Below are 24,907 nucleotides of genomic sequence, written 5' to 3'. Positions count from 1 at the left end.
GGTGAAGGTTCCGTGCATAGATTCTATCTACTGCAGGCGGGCAGGCAGCAGCAGCGCACCCAGTTGGTCAAAAGCATTAGAATACTACTCACACAGTACAAGACAAAATAGACAAGACTAGCACATTCAAGATCATCACAGACACCATTTTTCCTTCTTTATTGAAATACATATCATACACCACATAATTAAAAGTCAGTGGTCCACAAGAGGGAGCCAATGTTTTACAAAGGAATTTGTGCATGCGGTCACAAATGTAGTATGTATGGCCGAACTACTCGTAGGATACTTCAATTTAAACACTTCATGCTGACAGACAGCAGGCAGGCAGGCAGGCAGGCAGGCAGGCAGGCAGGCAGGCAGGCAGGCAGGCAGGGGCCTAATTTTGTAGATGGCACAATATATTAGCAACACTGTTACAAAGGCCTCATTCGGGCCTACATCTTAACACACCTGTTGCAACCAGCAAAGATTGCTTGATTGCTTGATTGATTGATTGCATATTGGATGCAATCCAATGCTGAACATGCACAGGTGAAAGCAAGGCACAGGAAATGTTGCAAACGGTCCAGTGAAACTGAGCAAATTGCTACATTTGCCACCTGAAACGTGCTTCTTTGACCCTGAAAAGAATTCTCAGAAAGTGTTAAATGACAACTTGCTGGGCTGATTTCAATTCAATCTGTTTTTGGAAACCGGATCAGAGAAGGGGTGCACTGTTCCCGGAGATACTGCAATAACGGGTCAATGCGTGGAGTGGACAGAGCAAGCTCCATTTCCAGCTCCCTGTTCTAAAAATCCATTTAATATATGGTCCCCAAATAGGGGACGTATCAGATATTAAACTGATAAGAACAGATACTACACTTGATCTTAGCCAAAAGGCCGAGAAGCGATAGCCTGAAATGGTTTGCCACTCCAGACGCCCCATGGCCCACAACCAGGACTCACTGTGGAGAGAGCCCAAAAGATGATTGCCCAGGGGAAGACATTTTTTTTCTAAACTCTGGATGCCTTCTCAAATGGCAGTTCTGGTGTGTGTGGGGGCGTGTGGGGGGTGTGTGGGGGTGTGTGGGGGTGTGTTCAATTTGGGCCCAACGCGTTTTTAAAAAATCTGCCTAACTCCGCCTAATCTGCATAACGCCGCCTGATCTGCATAACTCCGCCCATCTGAACACACCCTCCATCCCTTTGGCGCTCCAGAGTGCAACTATTAGTGCAAGTCTGCAAATTGCCCCTTTAAAAAAAAAAAAGACAATCCCCCTACCATGTGGTCTGCTGCTGTTCCAGCAGCAGACTGAAGACGGCGCCATTTTTCTCTGCCTTAGATAAGTCCAGAGCCCATTGTGACACGTGAGAGTTCCGGAGTCAATGGCTGAAGGCCCCATTGTGACAGCAGCAGCAGGTGAAGGTTCCGTGCATAGATTCTATCTACTGCAGGCGGGCAGGCAGCAGCAGCGCACCCAGTTGGTCAAAAGCATTAGAATACTACTCACACAGTACAAGACAAAATAGACAAGACTAGCACATTCAAGATCATCACAGACACCATTTTTCCTTCTTTATTGAAATACATATCATACACCACATAATTAAAAGTCAGTGGTCCACAAGAGGGAGCCAATGTTTTACAAAGGAATTTGTGCATGCGGTCACAAATGTAGTATGTATGGCCGAACTACTCGTAGGATACTTCAATTTAAACACTTCATGCTGACAGACAGCAGGCAGGCAGGCAGGCAGGCAGGCAGGCAGGCAGGCAGGCAGGCAGGCAGGCAGGGGCCTAATTTTGTAGATGGCACAATATATTAGCAACACTGTTACAAAGGCCTCATTCGGGCCTACATCTTAACACACCTGTTGCAACCAGCAAAGATTGCTTGATTGCTTGATTGATTGATTGCATATTGGATGCAATCCAATGCTGAACATGCACAGGTGAAAGCAAGGCACAGGAAATGTTGCAAACGGTCCAGTGAAACTGAGCAAATTGCTACATTTGCCACCTGAAACGTGCTTCTTTGACCCTGAAAAGAATTCTCAGAAAGTGTTAAATGACAACTTGCTGGGCTGATTTCAATTCAATCTGTTTTTGGAAACCGGATCAGAGAAGGGGTGCACTGTTCCCGGAGATACTGCAATAACGGGTCAATGCGTGGAGTGGACAGAGCAAGCTCCATTTCCAGCTCCCTGTTCTAAAAATCCATTTAATATATGGTCCCCAAATAGGGGACGTATCAGATATTAAACTGATAAGAACAGATACTACACTTGATCTTAGCCAAAAGGCCGAGAAGCGATAGCCTGAAATGGTTTGCCACTCCAGACGCCCCATGGCCCACAACCAGGACTCACTGTGGAGAGAGCCCAAAAGATGATTGCCCAGGGGAAGACATTTTTTTTCTAAACTCTGGATGCCTTCTCAAATGGCAGTTCTGGTGTGTGTGGGGGCGTGTGGGGGGTGTGTGGGGGTGTGTGGGGGTGTGTTCAATTTGGGCCCAACGCGTTTTTAAAAAATCTGCCTAACTCCGCCTAATCTGCATAACGCCGCCTGATCTGCATAACTCCGCCCATCTGAACACACCCTCCATCCCTTTGGCGCTCCAGAGTGCAACTATTAGTGCAAGTCTGCAAATTGCCCCTTTAAAAAAAAAAAAGACAATCCCCCTACCATGTGGTCTGCTGCTGTTCCAGCAGCAGACTGAAGACGGCGCCATTTTTCTCTGCCTTAGATAAGTCCAGAGCCCATTGTGACACGTGAGAGTTCCGGAGTCAATGGCTGAAGGCCCCATTGTGACAGCAGCAGCAGGTGAAGGTTCCGTGCATAGATTCTATCTACTGCAGGCGGGCAGGCAGCAGCAGCGCACCCAGTTGGTCAAAAGCATTAGAATACTACTCACACAGTACAAGACAAAATAGACAAGACTAGCACATTCAAGATCATCACAGACACCATTTTTCCTTCTTTATTGAAATACATATCATACACCACATAATTAAAAGTCAGTGGTCCACAAGAGGGAGCCAATGTTTTACAAAGGAATTTGTGCATGCGGTCACAAATGTAGTATGTATGGCCGAACTACTCGTAGGATACTTCAATTTAAACACTTCATGCTGACAGACAGCAGGCAGGCAGGCAGGCAGGCAGGCAGGCAGGCAGGCAGGCAGGCAGGCAGGCAGGGGCCTAATTTTGTAGATGGCACAATATATTAGCAACACTGTTACAAAGGCCTCATTCGGGCCTACATCTTAACACACCTGTTGCAACCAGCAAAGATTGCTTGATTGCTTGATTGATTGATTGCATATTGGATGCAATCCAATGCTGAACATGCACAGGTGAAAGCAAGGCACAGGAAATGTTGCAAACGGTCCAGTGAAACTGAGCAAATTGCTACATTTGCCACCTGAAACGTGCTTCTTTGACCCTGAAAAGAATTCTCAGAAAGTGTTAAATGACAACTTGCTGGGCTGATTTCAATTCAATCTGTTTTTGGAAACCGGATCAGAGAAGGGGTGCACTGTTCCCGGAGATACTGCAATAACGGGTCAATGCGTGGAGTGGACAGAGCAAGCTCCATTTCCAGCTCCCTGTTCTAAAAATCCATTTAATATATGGTCCCCAAATAGGGGACGTATCAGATATTAAACTGATAAGAACAGATACTACACTTGATCTTAGCCAAAAGGCCGAGAAGCGATAGCCTGAAATGGTTTGCCACTCCAGACGCCCCATGGCCCACAACCAGGACTCACTGTGGAGAGAGCCCAAAAGATGATTGCCCAGGGGAAGACATTTTTTTTCTAAACTCTGGATGCCTTCTCAAATGGCAGTTCTGGTGTGTGTGGGGGCGTGTGGGGGGTGTGTGGGGGTGTGTGGGGGTGTGTTCAATTTGGGCCCAACGCGTTTTTAAAAAATCTGCCTAACTCCGCCTAATCTGCATAACGCCGCCTGATCTGCATAACTCCGCCCATCTGAACACACCCTCCATCCCTTTGGCGCTCCAGAGTGCAACTATTAGTGCAAGTCTGCAAATTGCCCCTTTAAAAAAAAAAAAGACAATCCCCCTACCATGTGGTCTGCTGCTGTTCCAGCAGCAGACTGAAGACGGCGCCATTTTTCTCTGCCTTAGATAAGTCCAGAGCCCATTGTGACACGTGAGAGTTCCGGAGTCAATGGCTGAAGGCCCCATTGTGACAGCAGCAGCAGGTGAAGGTTCCGTGCATAGATTCTATCTACTGCAGGCGGGCAGGCAGCAGCAGCGCACCCAGTTGGTCAAAAGCATTAGAATACTACTCACACAGTACAAGACAAAATAGACAAGACTAGCACATTCAAGATCATCACAGACACCATTTTTCCTTCTTTATTGAAATACATATCATACACCACATAATTAAAAGTCAGTGGTCCACAAGAGGGAGCCAATGTTTTACAAAGGAATTTGTGCATGCGGTCACAAATGTAGTATGTATGGCCGAACTACTCGTAGGATACTTCAATTTAAACACTTCATGCTGACAGACAGCAGGCAGGCAGGCAGGCAGGCAGGCAGGCAGGCAGGCAGGCAGGCAGGCAGGCAGGGGCCTAATTTTGTAGATGGCACAATATATTAGCAACACTGTTACAAAGGCCTCATTCGGGCCTACATCTTAACACACCTGTTGCAACCAGCAAAGATTGCTTGATTGCTTGATTGATTGATTGCATATTGGATGCAATCCAATGCTGAACATGCACAGGTGAAAGCAAGGCACAGGAAATGTTGCAAACGGTCCAGTGAAACTGAGCAAATTGCTACATTTGCCACCTGAAACGTGCTTCTTTGACCCTGAAAAGAATTCTCAGAAAGTGTTAAATGACAACTTGCTGGGCTGATTTCAATTCAATCTGTTTTTGGAAACCGGATCAGAGAAGGGGTGCACTGTTCCCGGAGATACTGCAATAACGGGTCAATGCGTGGAGTGGACAGAGCAAGCTCCATTTCCAGCTCCCTGTTCTAAAAATCCATTTAATATATGGTCCCCAAATAGGGGACGTATCAGATATTAAACTGATAAGAACAGATACTACACTTGATCTTAGCCAAAAGGCCGAGAAGCGATAGCCTGAAATGGTTTGCCACTCCAGACGCCCCATGGCCCACAACCAGGACTCACTGTGGAGAGAGCCCAAAAGATGATTGCCCAGGGGAAGACATTTTTTTTCTAAACTCTGGATGCCTTCTCAAATGGCAGTTCTGGTGTGTGTGGGGGCGTGTGGGGGGTGTGTGGGGGTGTGTGGGGGTGTGTTCAATTTGGGCCCAACGCGTTTTTAAAAAATCTGCCTAACTCCGCCTAATCTGCATAACGCCGCCTGATCTGCATAACTCCGCCCATCTGAACACACCCTCCATCCCTTTGGCGCTCCAGAGTGCAACTATTAGTGCAAGTCTGCAAATTGCCCCTTTAAAAAAAAAAAAGACAATCCCCCTACCATGTGGTCTGCTGCTGTTCCAGCAGCAGACTGAAGACGGCGCCATTTTTCTCTGCCTTAGATAAGTCCAGAGCCCATTGTGACACGTGAGAGTTCCGGAGTCAATGGCTGAAGGCCCCATTGTGACAGCAGCAGCAGGTGAAGGTTCCGTGCATAGATTCTATCTACTGCAGGCGGGCAGGCAGCAGCAGCGCACCCAGTTGGTCAAAAGCATTAGAATACTACTCACACAGTACAAGACAAAATAGACAAGACTAGCACATTCAAGATCATCACAGACACCATTTTTCCTTCTTTATTGAAATACATATCATACACCACATAATTAAAAGTCAGTGGTCCACAAGAGGGAGCCAATGTTTTACAAAGGAATTTGTGCATGCGGTCACAAATGTAGTATGTATGGCCGAACTACTCGTAGGATACTTCAATTTAAACACTTCATGCTGACAGACAGCAGGCAGGCAGGCAGGCAGGCAGGCAGGCAGGCAGGCAGGCAGGCAGGCAGGCAGGGGCCTAATTTTGTAGATGGCACAATATATTAGCAACACTGTTACAAAGGCCTCATTCGGGCCTACATCTTAACACACCTGTTGCAACCAGCAAAGATTGCTTGATTGCTTGATTGATTGATTGCATATTGGATGCAATCCAATGCTGAACATGCACAGGTGAAAGCAAGGCACAGGAAATGTTGCAAACGGTCCAGTGAAACTGAGCAAATTGCTACATTTGCCACCTGAAACGTGCTTCTTTGACCCTGAAAAGAATTCTCAGAAAGTGTTAAATGACAACTTGCTGGGCTGATTTCAATTCAATCTGTTTTTGGAAACCGGATCAGAGAAGGGGTGCACTGTTCCCGGAGATACTGCAATAACGGGTCAATGCGTGGAGTGGACAGAGCAAGCTCCATTTCCAGCTCCCTGTTCTAAAAATCCATTTAATATATGGTCCCCAAATAGGGGACGTATCAGATATTAAACTGATAAGAACAGATACTACACTTGATCTTAGCCAAAAGGCCGAGAAGCGATAGCCTGAAATGGTTTGCCACTCCAGACGCCCCATGGCCCACAACCAGGACTCACTGTGGAGAGAGCCCAAAAGATGATTGCCCAGGGGAAGACATTTTTTTTCTAAACTCTGGATGCCTTCTCAAATGGCAGTTCTGGTGTGTGTGGGGGCGTGTGGGGGGTGTGTGGGGGTGTGTGGGGGTGTGTTCAATTTGGGCCCAACGCGTTTTTAAAAAATCTGCCTAACTCCGCCTAATCTGCATAACGCCGCCTGATCTGCATAACTCCGCCCATCTGAACACACCCTCCATCCCTTTGGCGCTCCAGAGTGCAACTATTAGTGCAAGTCTGCAAATTGCCCCTTTAAAAAAAAAAAAGACAATCCCCCTACCATGTGGTCTGCTGCTGTTCCAGCAGCAGACTGAAGACGGCGCCATTTTTCTCTGCCTTAGATAAGTCCAGAGCCCATTGTGACACGTGAGAGTTCCGGAGTCAATGGCTGAAGGCCCCATTGTGACAGCAGCAGCAGGTGAAGGTTCCGTGCATAGATTCTATCTACTGCAGGCGGGCAGGCAGCAGCAGCGCACCCAGTTGGTCAAAAGCATTAGAATACTACTCACACAGTACAAGACAAAATAGACAAGACTAGCACATTCAAGATCATCACAGACACCATTTTTCCTTCTTTATTGAAATACATATCATACACCACATAATTAAAAGTCAGTGGTCCACAAGAGGGAGCCAATGTTTTACAAAGGAATTTGTGCATGCGGTCACAAATGTAGTATGTATGGCCGAACTACTCGTAGGATACTTCAATTTAAACACTTCATGCTGACAGACAGCAGGCAGGCAGGCAGGCAGGCAGGCAGGCAGGCAGGCAGGCAGGCAGGCAGGCAGGGGCCTAATTTTGTAGATGGCACAATATATTAGCAACACTGTTACAAAGGCCTCATTCGGGCCTACATCTTAACACACCTGTTGCAACCAGCAAAGATTGCTTGATTGCTTGATTGATTGATTGCATATTGGATGCAATCCAATGCTGAACATGCACAGGTGAAAGCAAGGCACAGGAAATGTTGCAAACGGTCCAGTGAAACTGAGCAAATTGCTACATTTGCCACCTGAAACGTGCTTCTTTGACCCTGAAAAGAATTCTCAGAAAGTGTTAAATGACAACTTGCTGGGCTGATTTCAATTCAATCTGTTTTTGGAAACCGGATCAGAGAAGGGGTGCACTGTTCCCGGAGATACTGCAATAACGGGTCAATGCGTGGAGTGGACAGAGCAAGCTCCATTTCCAGCTCCCTGTTCTAAAAATCCATTTAATATATGGTCCCCAAATAGGGGACGTATCAGATATTAAACTGATAAGAACAGATACTACACTTGATCTTAGCCAAAAGGCCGAGAAGCGATAGCCTGAAATGGTTTGCCACTCCAGACGCCCCATGGCCCACAACCAGGACTCACTGTGGAGAGAGCCCAAAAGATGATTGCCCAGGGGAAGACATTTTTTTTCTAAACTCTGGATGCCTTCTCAAATGGCAGTTCTGGTGTGTGTGGGGGCGTGTGGGGGGTGTGTGGGGGTGTGTGGGGGTGTGTTCAATTTGGGCCCAACGCGTTTTTAAAAAATCTGCCTAACTCCGCCTAATCTGCATAACGCCGCCTGATCTGCATAACTCCGCCCATCTGAACACACCCTCCATCCCTTTGGCGCTCCAGAGTGCAACTATTAGTGCAAGTCTGCAAATTGCCCCTTTAAAAAAAAAAAAGACAATCCCCCTACCATGTGGTCTGCTGCTGTTCCAGCAGCAGACTGAAGACGGCGCCATTTTTCTCTGCCTTAGATAAGTCCAGAGCCCATTGTGACACGTGAGAGTTCCGGAGTCAATGGCTGAAGGCCCCATTGTGACAGCAGCAGCAGGTGAAGGTTCCGTGCATAGATTCTATCTACTGCAGGCGGGCAGGCAGCAGCAGCGCACCCAGTTGGTCAAAAGCATTAGAATACTACTCACACAGTACAAGACAAAATAGACAAGACTAGCACATTCAAGATCATCACAGACACCATTTTTCCTTCTTTATTGAAATACATATCATACACCACATAATTAAAAGTCAGTGGTCCACAAGAGGGAGCCAATGTTTTACAAAGGAATTTGTGCATGCGGTCACAAATGTAGTATGTATGGCCGAACTACTCGTAGGATACTTCAATTTAAACACTTCATGCTGACAGACAGCAGGCAGGCAGGCAGGCAGGCAGGCAGGCAGGCAGGCAGGCAGGCAGGCAGGCAGGGGCCTAATTTTGTAGATGGCACAATATATTAGCAACACTGTTACAAAGGCCTCATTCGGGCCTACATCTTAACACACCTGTTGCAACCAGCAAAGATTGCTTGATTGCTTGATTGATTGATTGCATATTGGATGCAATCCAATGCTGAACATGCACAGGTGAAAGCAAGGCACAGGAAATGTTGCAAACGGTCCAGTGAAACTGAGCAAATTGCTACATTTGCCACCTGAAACGTGCTTCTTTGACCCTGAAAAGAATTCTCAGAAAGTGTTAAATGACAACTTGCTGGGCTGATTTCAATTCAATCTGTTTTTGGAAACCGGATCAGAGAAGGGGTGCACTGTTCCCGGAGATACTGCAATAACGGGTCAATGCGTGGAGTGGACAGAGCAAGCTCCATTTCCAGCTCCCTGTTCTAAAAATCCATTTAATATATGGTCCCCAAATAGGGGACGTATCAGATATTAAACTGATAAGAACAGATACTACACTTGATCTTAGCCAAAAGGCCGAGAAGCGATAGCCTGAAATGGTTTGCCACTCCAGACGCCCCATGGCCCACAACCAGGACTCACTGTGGAGAGAGCCCAAAAGATGATTGCCCAGGGGAAGACATTTTTTTTCTAAACTCTGGATGCCTTCTCAAATGGCAGTTCTGGTGTGTGTGGGGGCGTGTGGGGGGTGTGTGGGGGTGTGTGGGGGTGTGTTCAATTTGGGCCCAACGCGTTTTTAAAAAATCTGCCTAACTCCGCCTAATCTGCATAACGCCGCCTGATCTGCATAACTCCGCCCATCTGAACACACCCTCCATCCCTTTGGCGCTCCAGAGTGCAACTATTAGTGCAAGTCTGCAAATTGCCCCTTTAAAAAAAAAAAAGACAATCCCCCTACCATGTGGTCTGCTGCTGTTCCAGCAGCAGACTGAAGACGGCGCCATTTTTCTCTGCCTTAGATAAGTCCAGAGCCCATTGTGACACGTGAGAGTTCCGGAGTCAATGGCTGAAGGCCCCATTGTGACAGCAGCAGCAGGTGAAGGTTCCGTGCATAGATTCTATCTACTGCAGGCGGGCAGGCAGCAGCAGCGCACCCAGTTGGTCAAAAGCATTAGAATACTACTCACACAGTACAAGACAAAATAGACAAGACTAGCACATTCAAGATCATCACAGACACCATTTTTCCTTCTTTATTGAAATACATATCATACACCACATAATTAAAAGTCAGTGGTCCACAAGAGGGAGCCAATGTTTTACAAAGGAATTTGTGCATGCGGTCACAAATGTAGTATGTATGGCCGAACTACTCGTAGGATACTTCAATTTAAACACTTCATGCTGACAGACAGCAGGCAGGCAGGCAGGCAGGCAGGCAGGCAGGCAGGCAGGCAGGCAGGCAGGGGCCTAATTTTGTAGATGGCACAATATATTAGCAACACTGTTACAAAGGCCTCATTCGGGCCTACATCTTAACACACCTGTTGCAACCAGCAAAGATTGCTTGATTGCTTGATTGATTGATTGCATATTGGATGCAATCCAATGCTGAACATGCACAGGTGAAAGCAAGGCACAGGAAATGTTGCAAACGGTCCAGTGAAACTGAGCAAATTGCTACATTTGCCACCTGAAACGTGCTTCTTTGACCCTGAAAAGAATTCTCAGAAAGTGTTAAATGACAACTTGCTGGGCTGATTTCAATTCAATCTGTTTTTGGAAACCGGATCAGAGAAGGGGTGCACTGTTCCCGGAGATACTGCAATAACGGGTCAATGCGTGGAGTGGACAGAGCAAGCTCCATTTCCAGCTCCCTGTTCTAAAAATCCATTTAATATATGGTCCCCAAATAGGGGACGTATCAGATATTAAACTGATAAGAACAGATACTACACTTGATCTTAGCCAAAAGGCCGAGAAGCGATAGCCTGAAATGGTTTGCCACTCCAGACGCCCCATGGCCCACAACCAGGACTCACTGTGGAGAGAGCCCAAAAGATGATTGCCCAGGGGAAGACATTTTTTTTCTAAACTCTGGATGCCTTCTCAAATGGCAGTTCTGGTGTGTGTGGGGGCGTGTGGGGGGTGTGTGGGGGTGTGTGGGGGTGTGTTCAATTTGGGCCCAACGCGTTTTTAAAAAATCTGCCTAACTCCGCCTAATCTGCATAACGCCGCCTGATCTGCATAACTCCGCCCATCTGAACACACCCTCCATCCCTTTGGCGCTCCAGAGTGCAACTATTAGTGCAAGTCTGCAAATTGCCCCTTTAAAAAAAAAAAAGACAATCCCCCTACCATGTGGTCTGCTGCTGTTCCAGCAGCAGACTGAAGACGGCGCCATTTTTCTCTGCCTTAGATAAGTCCAGAGCCCATTGTGACACGTGAGAGTTCCGGAGTCAATGGCTGAAGGCCCCATTGTGACAGCAGCAGCAGGTGAAGGTTCCGTGCATAGATTCTATCTACTGCAGGCGGGCAGGCAGCAGCAGCGCACCCAGTTGGTCAAAAGCATTAGAATACTACTCACACAGTACAAGACAAAATAGACAAGACTAGCACATTCAAGATCATCACAGACACCATTTTTCCTTCTTTATTGAAATACATATCATACACCACATAATTAAAAGTCAGTGGTCCACAAGAGGGAGCCAATGTTTTACAAAGGAATTTGTGCATGCGGTCACAAATGTAGTATGTATGGCCGAACTACTCGTAGGATACTTCAATTTAAACACTTCATGCTGACAGACAGCAGGCAGGCAGGCAGGCAGGCAGGCAGGCAGGCAGGCAGGCAGGCAGGCAGGCAGGGGCCTAATTTTGTAGATGGCACAATATATTAGCAACACTGTTACAAAGGCCTCATTCGGGCCTACATCTTAACACACCTGTTGCAACCAGCAAAGATTGCTTGATTGCTTGATTGATTGATTGCATATTGGATGCAATCCAATGCTGAACATGCACAGGTGAAAGCAAGGCACAGGAAATGTTGCAAACGGTCCAGTGAAACTGAGCAAATTGCTACATTTGCCACCTGAAACGTGCTTCTTTGACCCTGAAAAGAATTCTCAGAAAGTGTTAAATGACAACTTGCTGGGCTGATTTCAATTCAATCTGTTTTTGGAAACCGGATCAGAGAAGGGGTGCACTGTTCCCGGAGATACTGCAATAACGGGTCAATGCGTGGAGTGGACAGAGCAAGCTCCATTTCCAGCTCCCTGTTCTAAAAATCCATTTAATATATGGTCCCCAAATAGGGGACGTATCAGATATTAAACTGATAAGAACAGATACTACACTTGATCTTAGCCAAAAGGCCGAGAAGCGATAGCCTGAAATGGTTTGCCACTCCAGACGCCCCATGGCCCACAACCAGGACTCACTGTGGAGAGAGCCCAAAAGATGATTGCCCAGGGGAAGACATTTTTTTTCTAAACTCTGGATGCCTTCTCAAATGGCAGTTCTGGTGTGTGTGGGGGCGTGTGGGGGGTGTGTGGGGGTGTGTGGGGGTGTGTTCAATTTGGGCCCAACGCGTTTTTAAAAAATCTGCCTAACTCCGCCTAATCTGCATAACGCCGCCTGATCTGCATAACTCCGCCCATCTGAACACACCCTCCATCCCTTTGGCGCTCCAGAGTGCAACTATTAGTGCAAGTCTGCAAATTGCCCCTTTAAAAAAAAAAAAGACAATCCCCCTACCATGTGGTCTGCTGCTGTTCCAGCAGCAGACTGAAGACGGCGCCATTTTTCTCTGCCTTAGATAAGTCCAGAGCCCATTGTGACACGTGAGAGTTCCGGAGTCAATGGCTGAAGGCCCCATTGTGACAGCAGCAGCAGGTGAAGGTTCCGTGCATAGATTCTATCTACTGCAGGCGGGCAGGCAGCAGCAGCGCACCCAGTTGGTCAAAAGCATTAGAATACTACTCACACAGTACAAGACAAAATAGACAAGACTAGCACATTCAAGATCATCACAGACACCATTTTTCCTTCTTTATTGAAATACATATCATACACCACATAATTAAAAGTCAGTGGTCCACAAGAGGGAGCCAATGTTTTACAAAGGAATTTGTGCATGCGGTCACAAATGTAGTATGTATGGCCGAACTACTCGTAGGATACTTCAATTTAAACACTTCATGCTGACAGACAGCAGGCAGGCAGGCAGGCAGGCAGGCAGGCAGGCAGGCAGGCAGGCAGGCAGGCAGGGGCCTAATTTTGTAGATGGCACAATATATTAGCAACACTGTTACAAAGGCCTCATTCGGGCCTACATCTTAACACACCTGTTGCAACCAGCAAAGATTGCTTGATTGCTTGATTGATTGATTGCATATTGGATGCAATCCAATGCTGAACATGCACAGGTGAAAGCAAGGCACAGGAAATGTTGCAAACGGTCCAGTGAAACTGAGCAAATTGCTACATTTGCCACCTGAAACGTGCTTCTTTGACCCTGAAAAGAATTCTCAGAAAGTGTTAAATGACAACTTGCTGGGCTGATTTCAATTCAATCTGTTTTTGGAAACCGGATCAGAGAAGGGGTGCACTGTTCCCGGAGATACTGCAATAACGGGTCAATGCGTGGAGTGGACAGAGCAAGCTCCATTTCCAGCTCCCTGTTCTAAAAATCCATTTAATATATGGTCCCCAAATAGGGGACGTATCAGATATTAAACTGATAAGAACAGATACTACACTTGATCTTAGCCAAAAGGCCGAGAAGCGATAGCCTGAAATGGTTTGCCACTCCAGACGCCCCATGGCCCACAACCAGGACTCACTGTGGAGAGAGCCCAAAAGATGATTGCCCAGGGGAAGACATTTTTTTTCTAAACTCTGGATGCCTTCTCAAATGGCAGTTCTGGTGTGTGTGGGGGCGTGTGGGGGGTGTGTGGGGGTGTGTGGGGGTGTGTTCAATTTGGGCCCAACGCGTTTTTAAAAAATCTGCCTAACTCCGCCTAATCTGCATAACGCCGCCTGATCTGCATAACTCCGCCCATCTGAACACACCCTCCATCCCTTTGGCGCTCCAGAGTGCAACTATTAGTGCAAGTCTGCAAATTGCCCCTTTAAAAAAAAAAAAGACAATCCCCCTACCATGTGGTCTGCTGCTGTTCCAGCAGCAGACTGAAGACGGCGCCATTTTTCTCTGCCTTAGATAAGTCCAGAGCCCATTGTGACACGTGAGAGTTCCGGAGTCAATGGCTGAAGGCCCCATTGTGACAGCAGCAGCAGGTGAAGGTTCCGTGCATAGATTCTATCTACTGCAGGCGGGCAGGCAGCAGCAGCGCACCCAGTTGGTCAAAAGCATTAGAATACTACTCACACAGTACAAGACAAAATAGACAAGACTAGCACATTCAAGATCATCACAGACACCATTTTTCCTTCTTTATTGAAATACATATCATACACCACATAATTAAAAGTCAGTGGTCCACAAGAGGGAGCCAATGTTTTACAAAGGAATTTGTGCATGCGGTCACAAATGTAGTATGTATGGCCGAACTACTCGTAGGATACTTCAATTTAAACACTTCATGCTGACAGACAGCAGGCAGGCAGGCAGGCAGGCAGGCAGGCAGGCAGGCAGGCAGGCAGGCAGGCAGGGGCCTAATTTTGTAGATGGCACAATATATTAGCAACACTGTTACAAAGGCCTCATTCGGGCCTACATCTTAACACACCTGTTGCAACCAGCAAAGATTGCTTGATTGCTTGATTGATTGATTGCATATTGGATGCAATCCAATGCTGAACATGCACAGGTGAAAGCAAGGCACAGGAAATGTTGCAAACGGTCCAGTGAAACTGAGCAAATTGCTACATTTGCCACCTGAAACGTGCTTCTTTGACCCTGAAAAGAATTCTCAGAAAGTGTTAAATGACAACTTGCTGGGCTGATTTCAATTCAATCTGTTTTTGGAAACCGGATCAGAGAAGGGGTGCACTGTTCCCGGAGATACTGCAATAACGGGTCAATGCGTGGAGTGGACAGAGCAAGCTCCATTTCCAGCTCCCTGTTCTAAAAATCCATTTAATATATGGTCCCCAAATAGGGGACGTATCAGATATTAAACTGATAAGAACAGATACTACACTTGATCTTAAGCGGCGGCGGCGACGACGACGACGGATGCAAAAGCAAGCGTCTATCTGTTCTAAACATATTTCTAAACGTTGACTTCCAGGCCTTCTCTAATGCCAACTTACATTACGGAGACTTCAGTAGCATGCTAATTATTTGAATAATTATTCTAATATTTGTTAATTTATTCAGAAAAGGTAGTCATGTCTAAAACGTCACCCATTGCTACTCTGCTGCTTCAAATGAAAATCTCTCTAACTAAAATAGAATGTGCTGAGAAAGTAATCCACATGTAAGGTCTTCATCTGTGTTGTCAGGCAGTGTGACTCTCTTTTCTGATGTTGCACTATGCCATTTTTAGATCCTTCAGTTTACTAGTTACAGTACACATTGAGTCTCCACTTTTCATGTTGGGTTTAACACTGAGCCCACATCAAAGTCACGACATGTCAACTGTTTTACATGACATGTGTGCAATAGTGACAGGTGAGATTGTGATCCACCTACTACTATTAATTTGTTAACTGCCACTGTAAAGAATCTGACTATGGCATTTAACTACTGCTTCTGGCCATTTGGCCAGAAATGTGCGCATTGCCGACACGGACACATGATTAATGCTGTGTGCACACGTTGCTGTTTTTTGATGTTTTTTTTGCGGTTTTTGCCAATAAAAACGCTATAAAACCACAAAAAAAAGCACATACAATAAGCATCCCATCATTTAGAATGAATTCCGCATGTTTTGTACACAGGATGTGCTTTTTCCACGAAAAAACGCATCGCGGCAAAAAATGCAGCATGTTCATTAATTTTCCATTTTTTTAATTCGGCGGATTTCCCACTCCAAAATGCATTGGGAAGTGTACGGGAAAAAACGCGGCAAAACCGCGGCAAAATCGCGGAAAAAACGCATGAGGTTTTCTTGTGGATTTCTTGAGGAATATGTCGGGAATTCTCAGGAATTTTCGGCAAGAAATCCTGAACGTGTGCACATAGCCTAAAGGTACCGTCACACTTAGCGACACTGCAGCGATAACAACAACAATCCGGATCGCTGCAGCGTCGCTGTTTGGTCGCTGGAGAGCTGTCACACAGACCGCTCTCCAGCGACCAACAATGCCGGTAACCAGGGTAAACATCGGATAACTAAGCGCAGGGCCGCGCTTAGTAACCCGATGTTTACCCTGGTTACCATCCTAAAAGTAAAAAAAACAAACAGTACATACTTACCTACAGCCGTCTATCCTCAAGCGCTGTGCTCTGCGCCCCATTAAAAATCAATCAATAAAAAAATTAAACCTACACAGATTTTGTATCGCCGCTTTCAGAATCGCACAATCTATCAATAAAAAAACGATTAACCTGATCGCTAGACAGTGTAGGTGTACCAAGAAAAAAATTCAAAACGACAGAATTAGGTTTTTTGGGTCGCCACAACATTGCATTGAAATGCAACAACGAGCGATCAAAAGAACATATCTGCGCAAAACTGGTATCAGTAAAAATGTCAGTTCGCCACACTTAAAATAAGCCCTCAGCAAGCCCTCAAGCAACCCCATATGGATGAAAAATAGAGACGCTACAGGTATCGGAAAATTGAGCAATTTTTTTTTTAAAGGTTGACATTTTTGTCAGAACAAATAACCTAGACATGTTTGGTGTCCATAAACTCATAATGACGTGGAGAATCACAATAGCAGGTCTGTTTTAGCATTTAGTGAACCTAGCAAAAATACAAAACAAAAAACAAGGATGGGATTCCACTTTTTTTGCAAATTCACCACACTTGGATTTTTTTTTCATGTTTTAGAGTACAAGACATACTGAAACCAATGGTGTTGGTCAAAACTACCGTACTACTCTTCCCACTACAAATAAGCCTCACATGGCCATATTGACGGAATAATAAGAAAGTTATGGCTCTGGAAAAGACAGAAAAAATAAAATGCAAACATTACAAAGGGCTGATTCTTGAACGGGTCTATCTATTACATTTATATTTAATCACTGTAATTACAGTAAAACAAGTAATTTAAAGAGTGACCAAACTTTGGTTTAGACAAGCAGAGTCACTATTTTTATTCACTATTTTTATGCCCAGTGACAACTGGTCTGAAATGTTTGTGTCACTCGCTTAGGGTGACGGATAACATCGTATGCAGGACAGAGCCACTTCTTTGTCGTGACTCAATCACAAATAACCCATCACTACTTATCATCACATTCTTTGTTATTTCGTCTAATAATCATTTCTCTTTACTTTAGATTATTATGTGATATTTTTGTCCGGTTGCAAAGATGCTATGCGAGGAGGACCTTCGTGACATCATGGTCATGTGATCACGACGTCATCGCAGGCAAACCTGAGACCGGACGGCCGCGTGCAGCACTGAGAGGTGAGTATATCATTAGTTTTTTTTTTTTTTTTTTTAAAACACAAATATGGTTCCCAGGGCCGGAGAGTCTCCTCTCCTCCACCCCAGGTAGCAACCGCACATTATCCGCTTACTTCCCACAGGGTGGGCATAGTCCCATGCGGAAAGTAAGCGGATCAATGCATTTATATGTGTGTGCAGAATCGCTGCGATTCTGCACAAAAGAAGTGACATGCTGCGGATTGTAAACCAACCGCTGCGTTTCTGCGCGATTTTTCACACAGCATGTGCACAGCGGATTGCAGTTTCCATAGGTTTACATGTTTACACGGTAAACGCAATGGAAACGCAGGTTTACATGGTAAACGCAATGGAAACTGCTGCGAAACCCGCAGCGTCAAAATTGCTGCGGTTCCGCGGTATAAAACACAACGTGTGCACATAGCCTACAGTTTTTGCATTTAAATTTTTCGCTACCCTTCTTTCCAGAGCCAAAACCTATTTACAATTTTTTTCAGTATGCCATTGTGAGAGATTGTTTTTCGCAGGACAACGTGCACTTTTGAGTGTGATATATATAGACGCCGGCATATAGACGCCACAAACTGCCCAGAGCGACAGCGCCCAGGGTGCCGCTGTGATGATCCGGAGGCATATGCCAGGGTGTAACAGCGGGATTTCAGGTACAAACCCGGAAGTCAAGGACAGCAGGGAGTATCTACTGCTGAATGACTGGCAGTACTAAATTACAAGCAGTAGATACTCCCTCCCTGCTGTCCTTGACTTCCGGGTTTGTACCTGAAATCCCGCTGTTACAGCCTGGCATATGCCTCCGGATCATCACAGCGGCAACCCCGCACGCATGCGCGCTGGGCGCTGTCGCTACGGGCGCTTTGCGGCGTCTATATGCCTGGGCGGTTGCCATGGCTATGGCGGCGCCCCTGCATGACGACGACGTCGTCGTCGTCATCGTCGTCGTCGTCGTCGTCGTCGTCGACGCCGCCGCCGGGAGTGCCAGACTGTCCCGGCGTTGCCTGCGTTACTTCCAGTGTACGCTGGAGATTGATCTTCTGGTGGGATATTTAAGGAGCAGCATATGACCATTATGGCACGCCCCCTGACGAAGGAGTTCCCCTCCGAAACACGCGTCGGACGAACGTGCAGATTCGGGTCATGTCAGAACATCAGCAGCCGTACCTACAGGTAGCATACTATGTAGCAGCAGTGTCTGCTCTGTAACATGTGATCTACTAGTGTAACTGTGGGTTGCATAGTATAGAGAGTGTTAGTTGCCTACTGAGTCTATGTTTTACTTTCATGTATGGGCATTACCCTACCCCTGTTATTGGCATTATATGCCAGCCCTTTAGTGTGCACTTGATAATTGGGTAATTACCGTGTGGGCCTAACTTGAGCTCCATACACCGACGGGTTGGGGGTTTTGCCCTATGATACAGCGATACATAGATACCACACATTAGCTAACTCTCCAGCTGGTTTGCTCTTACTTTCACTACTTACCGAGTACTACTTGTTTAAATGACCAGTTCCCTTGCTGTATGTCCTTCTTGCACAGGCAGCGGGTCTTTTTCCCTGTGATCTGTGCTTTCTTGCCACTGTGTCCTATGTTATGGTCCACTTTTTATCGAGTATGGTATTCTGTATTAATAAAGGTGTATTTGTTACTTTACTTTTGTTCCTAGTGTCGTTTCTTCTGTGGTATCCACAGTCCCCCTTGGTTTGCACGTAAGCCAGTCTGCACGTAAGCCAGATATTTCTTCTAAGAGTGGTTGCATACTCTGTGCTAGTAACTTTTTCATGAAGGCTCTAGCCTCTAGAGATTGGGGCTGAATCTTCTAAGGTGAATTCGCAGTCCGAGCCTTCTCCACTAGAGTCGGAGTCCTCCAAGATGTCCGGAGAGATGTGTCTTTTAGATAATTTATTTGAAGGAGTATGAGACTTTCGGGTCCTTTTTTGAGATATTTTTTCCAAATTTCCATGTGTTTTACGAATCTGATTATCAGCAAGAGGTTTAGCTGAGTGTTTATCATGCTCTTTGTTTGTTTTACCCATATTAAAGCTTCTGATGGCGTGCGTGAGACGCAATGGTCACCACTTGAACATTCAAACGGGAGGTGTTTGTAAAGCGATTATCTACTGTTCGAACATAAGTTGGCGCTCTGTGTCAATCCGGCTTCTTTCCAGTTTTAACGGAGATAGAAGGAGGAAAAAAAACTAAATATAACTGTGAAAGAAAAAATAAAAATGGAAAAAAAATCAAATAAAATTGAGTTGAAGCAGCATTTCCTATATATCACCAGTAGATGTCAGTGGAGTACTGCATATTAAACCCACTAGTTTCTTTGGATGCAGTTGTAAGTGGATTGCAGTGTAAGTGGATTGCAGGAGATTGTCCTTTGTAAGTGGTGTACTGCAGAGAAATTTCTTTAGGGATTTTGGGTTTTTTGTGACCCTGTTGATATGGCTGCAGAAGAATCCAGAAAAAGAGGAAAACCGGGCCAAACCTTAGTACAGCAATCACAGAAGGTCAAAATGTCTTTTCCTCCTTCTCCTTCCACTCCCTCCCTCCCTTCCTCCCTTCCTTCCTTATATTCTCCCTCTCCTCCCTTCTTTCCCCCAGGTGGCGTCTAGTAGCTCAGTTTAACCCTTCACCAGGGGGTTGCCCAGTATGTTAGTGCAGGTTACCGGGGGGGTTAGAGGGGATGCACGGCTGCATCGGTTCAAACCGATGCTGCTGCAGGGGTTCAAACCGATGCACCACAAGTCCCAGGTGTGAGCACTGGAGCGCGGCTGCTCCCTTTCACCTCAGGCGACAGGAAGGCGATTTCGCCCGGTGACCAGTCCCTCTATGGTGCCCGCAGCGGTGGTTCAGGTGGCCGCAACTCGGCTACAGGTGTAGCGCGACAGCTCCGATTCACCCCACAGGTGAGTGAGCGTTTGGTGGAATGCGGTAAAGCGCGACTTCAGTGGTGAATGCGAACGGCAGCCGGAGGGGTTGGCGGGGAGCGCTGCTGCCGGCGAGGCCGCAGGATGTGCGTCTCCCTCAGGTCTTCTTACCTCCTCCCGGCGCCGCCGAACGCTCTAGACGATCAGTCAGGACCCCAGGTGTAAAGGGTGGTGGGGGGGAGATTCCCACTGCACTGCAGGGTAGTCTGACAAGGTCTCCACACTGGGCGCAGCACGCAGCTCACAACTGGCGGGAAGGGTAATCCTCCAGTAGGCTCCAGGCCCACGTGTAGGCCTCGGGAGGGATCTAAGTGTAATTAAACACCAATTTGTGGGTCAGATGAGGCGAAAAAGTCATCTGGGCCAGCAGGGAGATGAGTAAAGTCCTCCAATCTGGTAGATGGGTTATCAAAGCTGTAGATTTAGTTGGATAGTTGGATAATTGCAGCTACAGTTAGGGCCAGAAATATTTGGACAGTGACACAAGTTTTGTTATTTTAGCTGTTTACAAAAACATGTTCAGAAATACAATTATATATATAATATGGGCTGAAAGTGCACACTCCCAGCTGCAATATGATAGTTTTCACATCCAAATCGGAGAAAAGGTTTAGGAATCATAGCTCTGTAATACATAGCGTCCTCTTTTTCAAGGGACCAAAAGTAATTGGACAATGGACTCTAAGGGCTGCAATTAACTCTGAAGGCGTCTCGCTCGTTAACCTGTAATCAATGAAGTAGTTAAAAGCTCAGGGGTGGATTCCAGGTGTGTGGTTTTGCATTTGGAAGCTGTTGCTGTGAGCAGACAACATGCGGTCAAAGGAACTCTCAATTGAGGTGAAGCAGAACATCCTGAGGCTGAAAAAAAAAAAAAAAATCCATCAGAGAGATAGCAGACATGCTTGGAGTAGCAAAATCAACAGTTGGGTACATTCTGAGAAAAAAGGAATTGACTGGTGAGCTTGGGAACTCAAAAAGGCCTGGGCGTCCACGGATGACAACAGTGGTGGATGATCGCCCGCCGCATACTTAATTTGGTGAAGAAGAACCCGTTCACAACATCAACTGAAGTCCAGAACACTCTCAGTGAAGTAGGTGTATCTGTCTCTAAGTCAACAGTAAAGAGAAGACTCCATGACAGTAAATACAAAGGGTTCACATCTAGATGCAAACCATTCATCAATACCAAAAATAGACAGGCCAGAGTTAAATTTGCAGAAAAACACCTCAAGAAGCCAGCTCAGTTCTGGAAAAGTATTCTATGGACAGATGAGACAAAGATCAACCTGTACCAGAATGATGGGAAGAAAAAAGTTTGGAGAAGAAAGGGAACGGCACATGATCCAAGGCACACCACATCCTCTGTAAAACATGGTGGAGGCAACGTGATGGCATGGGCATGCATGGCTTTCAATGGCACTGGGTCACTTGTGTTTATTGATGACATAAGAGCAGACAAGAGTAGCCGGATGAATTCTGAAGTGTACCGGGATATACTTTCAGCCCAGATTCAGCCAAATGCTGCAAAGTTGATTGGACGGCGCTTCATAGTACAGATGGACAATGACCCCAAGCATACAGCCAAAGCTACCCAGGAGTTCATGAGTGCCAAAAAGTGGAACATTCTGCAATGGCCAAGTCAATCTCCAGATCTAAACCCAATTGAGCATGCATTTCACTTGCTCAAATCCAGACTTAAGACGGAAAGACCCACAAACAAGCAAGACCTGAAGGCTGCGGCTGTAAAGGCCTGACAAAGCATTAAGAAGGAGGAAACCCAGCGTTTGGTGACAAAATATTGAAAATAAAAATATTTTGTTTGGGTTATGTTTATTTGTCCAATTACTTTTGACCTCCTAAAATGTGGACTGTTTGTAAAGAAATGAATGTGTACAATTCCTACATTTTCTATCAGATATTTTTGTTCAACCCTTCAAATTAAACGTTACAATCTGCACTTGAATTCTGTTGTAGAGGTTTCATTTCAAATCCAATGTGGTGGCATGCATGCAGAGCCCAACTCGCGAAAATTGTGTCACTGTCCAAATATTTCTGGCCCTAACTGTAGCAGAGGACTTGTGGAGACACATCCTGCTCCTTCAGCTGCTAGCCACGCCATTACCCCCCCCCAGCCCCCCCCTAGCGACTTTTACTTTTTTAGAATCGTTTTGGGTTTCGCGATTATTGCGAAAAGTCAAGGGGTCGGCCGAAATACGAAACCCAATGCAAGTCAATAGGGAATCAAATTCGGCAGTGAGTGGAGGACAGGAAAACACCTACAGTGCCCATTTTAATACCAAAAACATCAATTCGTATTACTGAAGCTTGTCAATCTTAATTTACTTTATAATAATAGTTAGGCATTGAAAACAGGGGCTCATTTGGCTAAAGTTTCTGGCTGTGTACAGTGCAAGGGGAATGTAGTGGTCTGGGTCAATGTACCAGCAGACTCATCTAGCAGTGGCTGGCCAATGGGCAGGATGAGGAGGTGTAAGGAGGTTGCTTTCCCTGCTCCTTGCCTGGAACCACTTAGTCAGACAGCTGGGTTGTTGGGGAAAGACTTTCTGCCCTGGACAGAGGGGGGACCAGGTGACTGCTGGGAGGAGAGAGGAAGAGAGAGGGGTGGGTGTGGTCAGAAAAGAGCGGGAGAGCAGAGAGAGGGCAGTGCACCAAAGAGAGGGAAGGCTGCAGCGCCGTGCTCCCCTAAAAGTAGTGCTCCCCGTGAGGGCACTGAGGCTGAGATACCCACCATAGTGAAGGCAGTATGTGAGGGTGTAGACTCGGAAGCCTCTTGAATCAGAGAAGACTCTTCCCCTGACAGCGCAGAGACAGTGACTGGTGACTGCAGTGACAAGCAAAGATCCCTGAGTGTGATAAGTAAATGCCCATTATGTGTGTGACATCGTTACTATAGAGAAACTGCCGGGCTAACATACAGAGTCTCCTGCAGCAGTGACCGAGACTGTGCTGCTTCCTGATTTCAGTTTCACTTTGAGAAGTCTGCAAAGGTTTAACCCCAGAGTATCCAGTTCTCAGAAGACAGGAAAGACTTCAGAATCTTCAAGCACTGCTGGTGACTGTACCCACATTGGAATAAGGAACCTCCAGTCAGTTTCTCCCTGGACTGATGTTACAAGAACACTCGTTTTTTTCATTTCTATTCTGCTTATCTATTCTGCTTAACTGTTTCATAGCTTCAGTTAACTTGTTGTGTACTGTTATACTGTTTGCTTTAACTTTACTAATCCCCTGTTTACTCCCTGCAAGGATAATATTACTCCTGTTAATAAATCCCCTTCAACAGTTGGTTGGTCTGTCTGTTTCGTGGTGACATACTCCACCCTGCACGCTATTACAGAGGAAACACAGATATAGGAAACACAGATATAGGCCAAATTTGAAAGTAGGCTCAAAATTGGTAACAGGACTAAACAGGCGGCATTTCTTTGTTCAGCGGAGGACAACTGTAATGAGAGGCTGACACAGTTAGTAGACCCCAAAAAGTAAGTAGGCTAAATGCAGTTCAAAATTGCTAACAGGACTAAACTGGCGGCATTGCTTTGTTCAGTGGAGGACAACTGTAATGAGGGGCAGACACAGTTAGTAGGCCCACCCAAAAAAAGAAAGTAGGCTAAATGCAGTTCAAAATTGCTAACAGGACTAAACTGGCAGCATTGCTTTGTTCAGCGGAGGACAACTGTACGGAGTGGCTGACACAGTTACTAGGCTTAAAGTAAAAAAGTAGGCTAAATGCAGTTCAAAATTGGTAACAGGAGTACACAAGCGGCATAGCTTTGTTCAGCGGAGGAGGACAACTGTTATGAGAGGCTCACACAGTTACTAGGCCCAAGTAAGTAATTAGGCTAAATGCAGTTCAAAATTGGTAACAGGAGTACACAGGTGGCATAGCTTTGTTCAGCGGAGGACAACTGTTATGAGAGGCTCACACAGACTTAGTAGGCCGAAAATAAAAAAAGTAGCCTACATACATGCAGTTCAAAATTGGTAACAGGAGTACACAGGAGGCATAGCTTTGTTCAGCGGAGGAGGACAACTGTTATGAGAGGCTCACACAGACTTAGTAGGCCTAAAATAAAAAAAGTTGGCTAAATTCAGTTCAAAATTGGTAACAGGAGTACACAGGTGGCATAGCTTTGTTCAGCGGAGGAGGACAACTGTTATGAGAGGCTCACTCACACAGTTACTAGGCCCAAGTAAGTAAGTAGGCTAAATGCAGTTAGCCAGTGGAGGGAGGACAACTGTAATAAGTGGCTCAGACAGACTTAGTGTTAGGGCTGGCGGAATGCACCGAGTTAATTTGAGAGATGTTATTTGGTGCGTTCGCAGCCCGGGGTCCACCGTGCAGGAGAGGACCTGCTGCTGGCAAATGGCATACCTATATGGCGGTAGAAGGCTATGTTCAGACTAGCGTTGTGCGCCGCTGCGTCGGCGACGCAACGCACGACGCACGCAAAAACGCGGCCAAACGCACGCAAAAACACTGCGTTTTGCGACGCGTGCGTCGTTTTTTGCCAAAAATCGGACGCAAGAAAAATGCAACTTGTTGCGTTTTCTTGGTCCGACGCTTGCGGCAAAAAAGACGCATGCGTCGCGCAACGCAACAAACAAAAACGCATGCGTCCCCCATGTTAAACATAGGGGCGCATGACGC

At 46.2% G+C, this 24,907-nt stretch overlaps 11 non-coding genes across 11 annotated transcripts; all 11 read right to left on the bottom strand.

The window, feature by feature from the left end:
• Positions 1-706: 706 nt before the first annotated feature.
• On the bottom strand, positions 707-897 carry LOC138667925 (U2 spliceosomal RNA). The gene has a single exon (XR_011318965.1). It is a non-coding gene; the product is annotated as a U2 spliceosomal RNA (small nuclear RNA).
• A 1,213-nt stretch (positions 898-2,110) lies between these two features.
• LOC138667924 (U2 spliceosomal RNA) lies at positions 2,111-2,301 on the bottom strand. The gene has a single exon (XR_011318964.1). It is a non-coding gene; the product is annotated as a U2 spliceosomal RNA (small nuclear RNA).
• Positions 2,302-3,514: 1,213 nt separating this feature from the next.
• Positions 3,515-3,705, bottom strand: LOC138667923 (U2 spliceosomal RNA). Its single transcript, XR_011318963.1, has one exon. It is a non-coding gene; the product is annotated as a U2 spliceosomal RNA (small nuclear RNA).
• A 1,213-nt stretch (positions 3,706-4,918) lies between these two features.
• Positions 4,919-5,109, bottom strand: LOC138667922 (U2 spliceosomal RNA). The gene has a single exon (XR_011318962.1). It is a non-coding gene; the product is annotated as a U2 spliceosomal RNA (small nuclear RNA).
• Positions 5,110-6,322: 1,213 nt separating this feature from the next.
• Positions 6,323-6,513, bottom strand: LOC138667921 (U2 spliceosomal RNA). Its single transcript, XR_011318961.1, has one exon. It is a non-coding gene; the product is annotated as a U2 spliceosomal RNA (small nuclear RNA).
• A 1,213-nt stretch (positions 6,514-7,726) lies between these two features.
• Positions 7,727-7,917, bottom strand: LOC138667920 (U2 spliceosomal RNA). Its single transcript, XR_011318960.1, has one exon. It is a non-coding gene; the product is annotated as a U2 spliceosomal RNA (small nuclear RNA).
• Positions 7,918-9,130: 1,213 nt separating this feature from the next.
• Positions 9,131-9,321, bottom strand: LOC138667919 (U2 spliceosomal RNA). The gene has a single exon (XR_011318959.1). It is a non-coding gene; the product is annotated as a U2 spliceosomal RNA (small nuclear RNA).
• A 1,209-nt stretch (positions 9,322-10,530) lies between these two features.
• On the bottom strand, positions 10,531-10,721 carry LOC138667918 (U2 spliceosomal RNA). The gene has a single exon (XR_011318958.1). It is a non-coding gene; the product is annotated as a U2 spliceosomal RNA (small nuclear RNA).
• A 1,213-nt stretch (positions 10,722-11,934) lies between these two features.
• LOC138667917 (U2 spliceosomal RNA) lies at positions 11,935-12,125 on the bottom strand. Its single transcript, XR_011318957.1, has one exon. It is a non-coding gene; the product is annotated as a U2 spliceosomal RNA (small nuclear RNA).
• A 1,213-nt stretch (positions 12,126-13,338) lies between these two features.
• LOC138667913 (U2 spliceosomal RNA) lies at positions 13,339-13,529 on the bottom strand. Its single transcript, XR_011318955.1, has one exon. It is a non-coding gene; the product is annotated as a U2 spliceosomal RNA (small nuclear RNA).
• A 1,213-nt stretch (positions 13,530-14,742) lies between these two features.
• LOC138668010 (U2 spliceosomal RNA) lies at positions 14,743-14,940 on the bottom strand. The gene has a single exon (XR_011319044.1). It is a non-coding gene; the product is annotated as a U2 spliceosomal RNA (small nuclear RNA).
• Positions 14,941-24,907: the final 9,967 nt, after the last annotated feature.

Source organism: Ranitomeya imitator, chromosome 2 (assembly GCF_032444005.1).
Source record: "Ranitomeya imitator isolate aRanImi1 chromosome 2, aRanImi1.pri, whole genome shotgun sequence".
In the NCBI taxonomy this organism is placed as follows: Eukaryota; Metazoa; Chordata; class Amphibia; order Anura; family Dendrobatidae; genus Ranitomeya; species Ranitomeya imitator.
The sequence above is the reverse complement of the archived record's forward strand: the minus strand, read 5'-3'. Positions and strand labels throughout refer to the sequence as shown.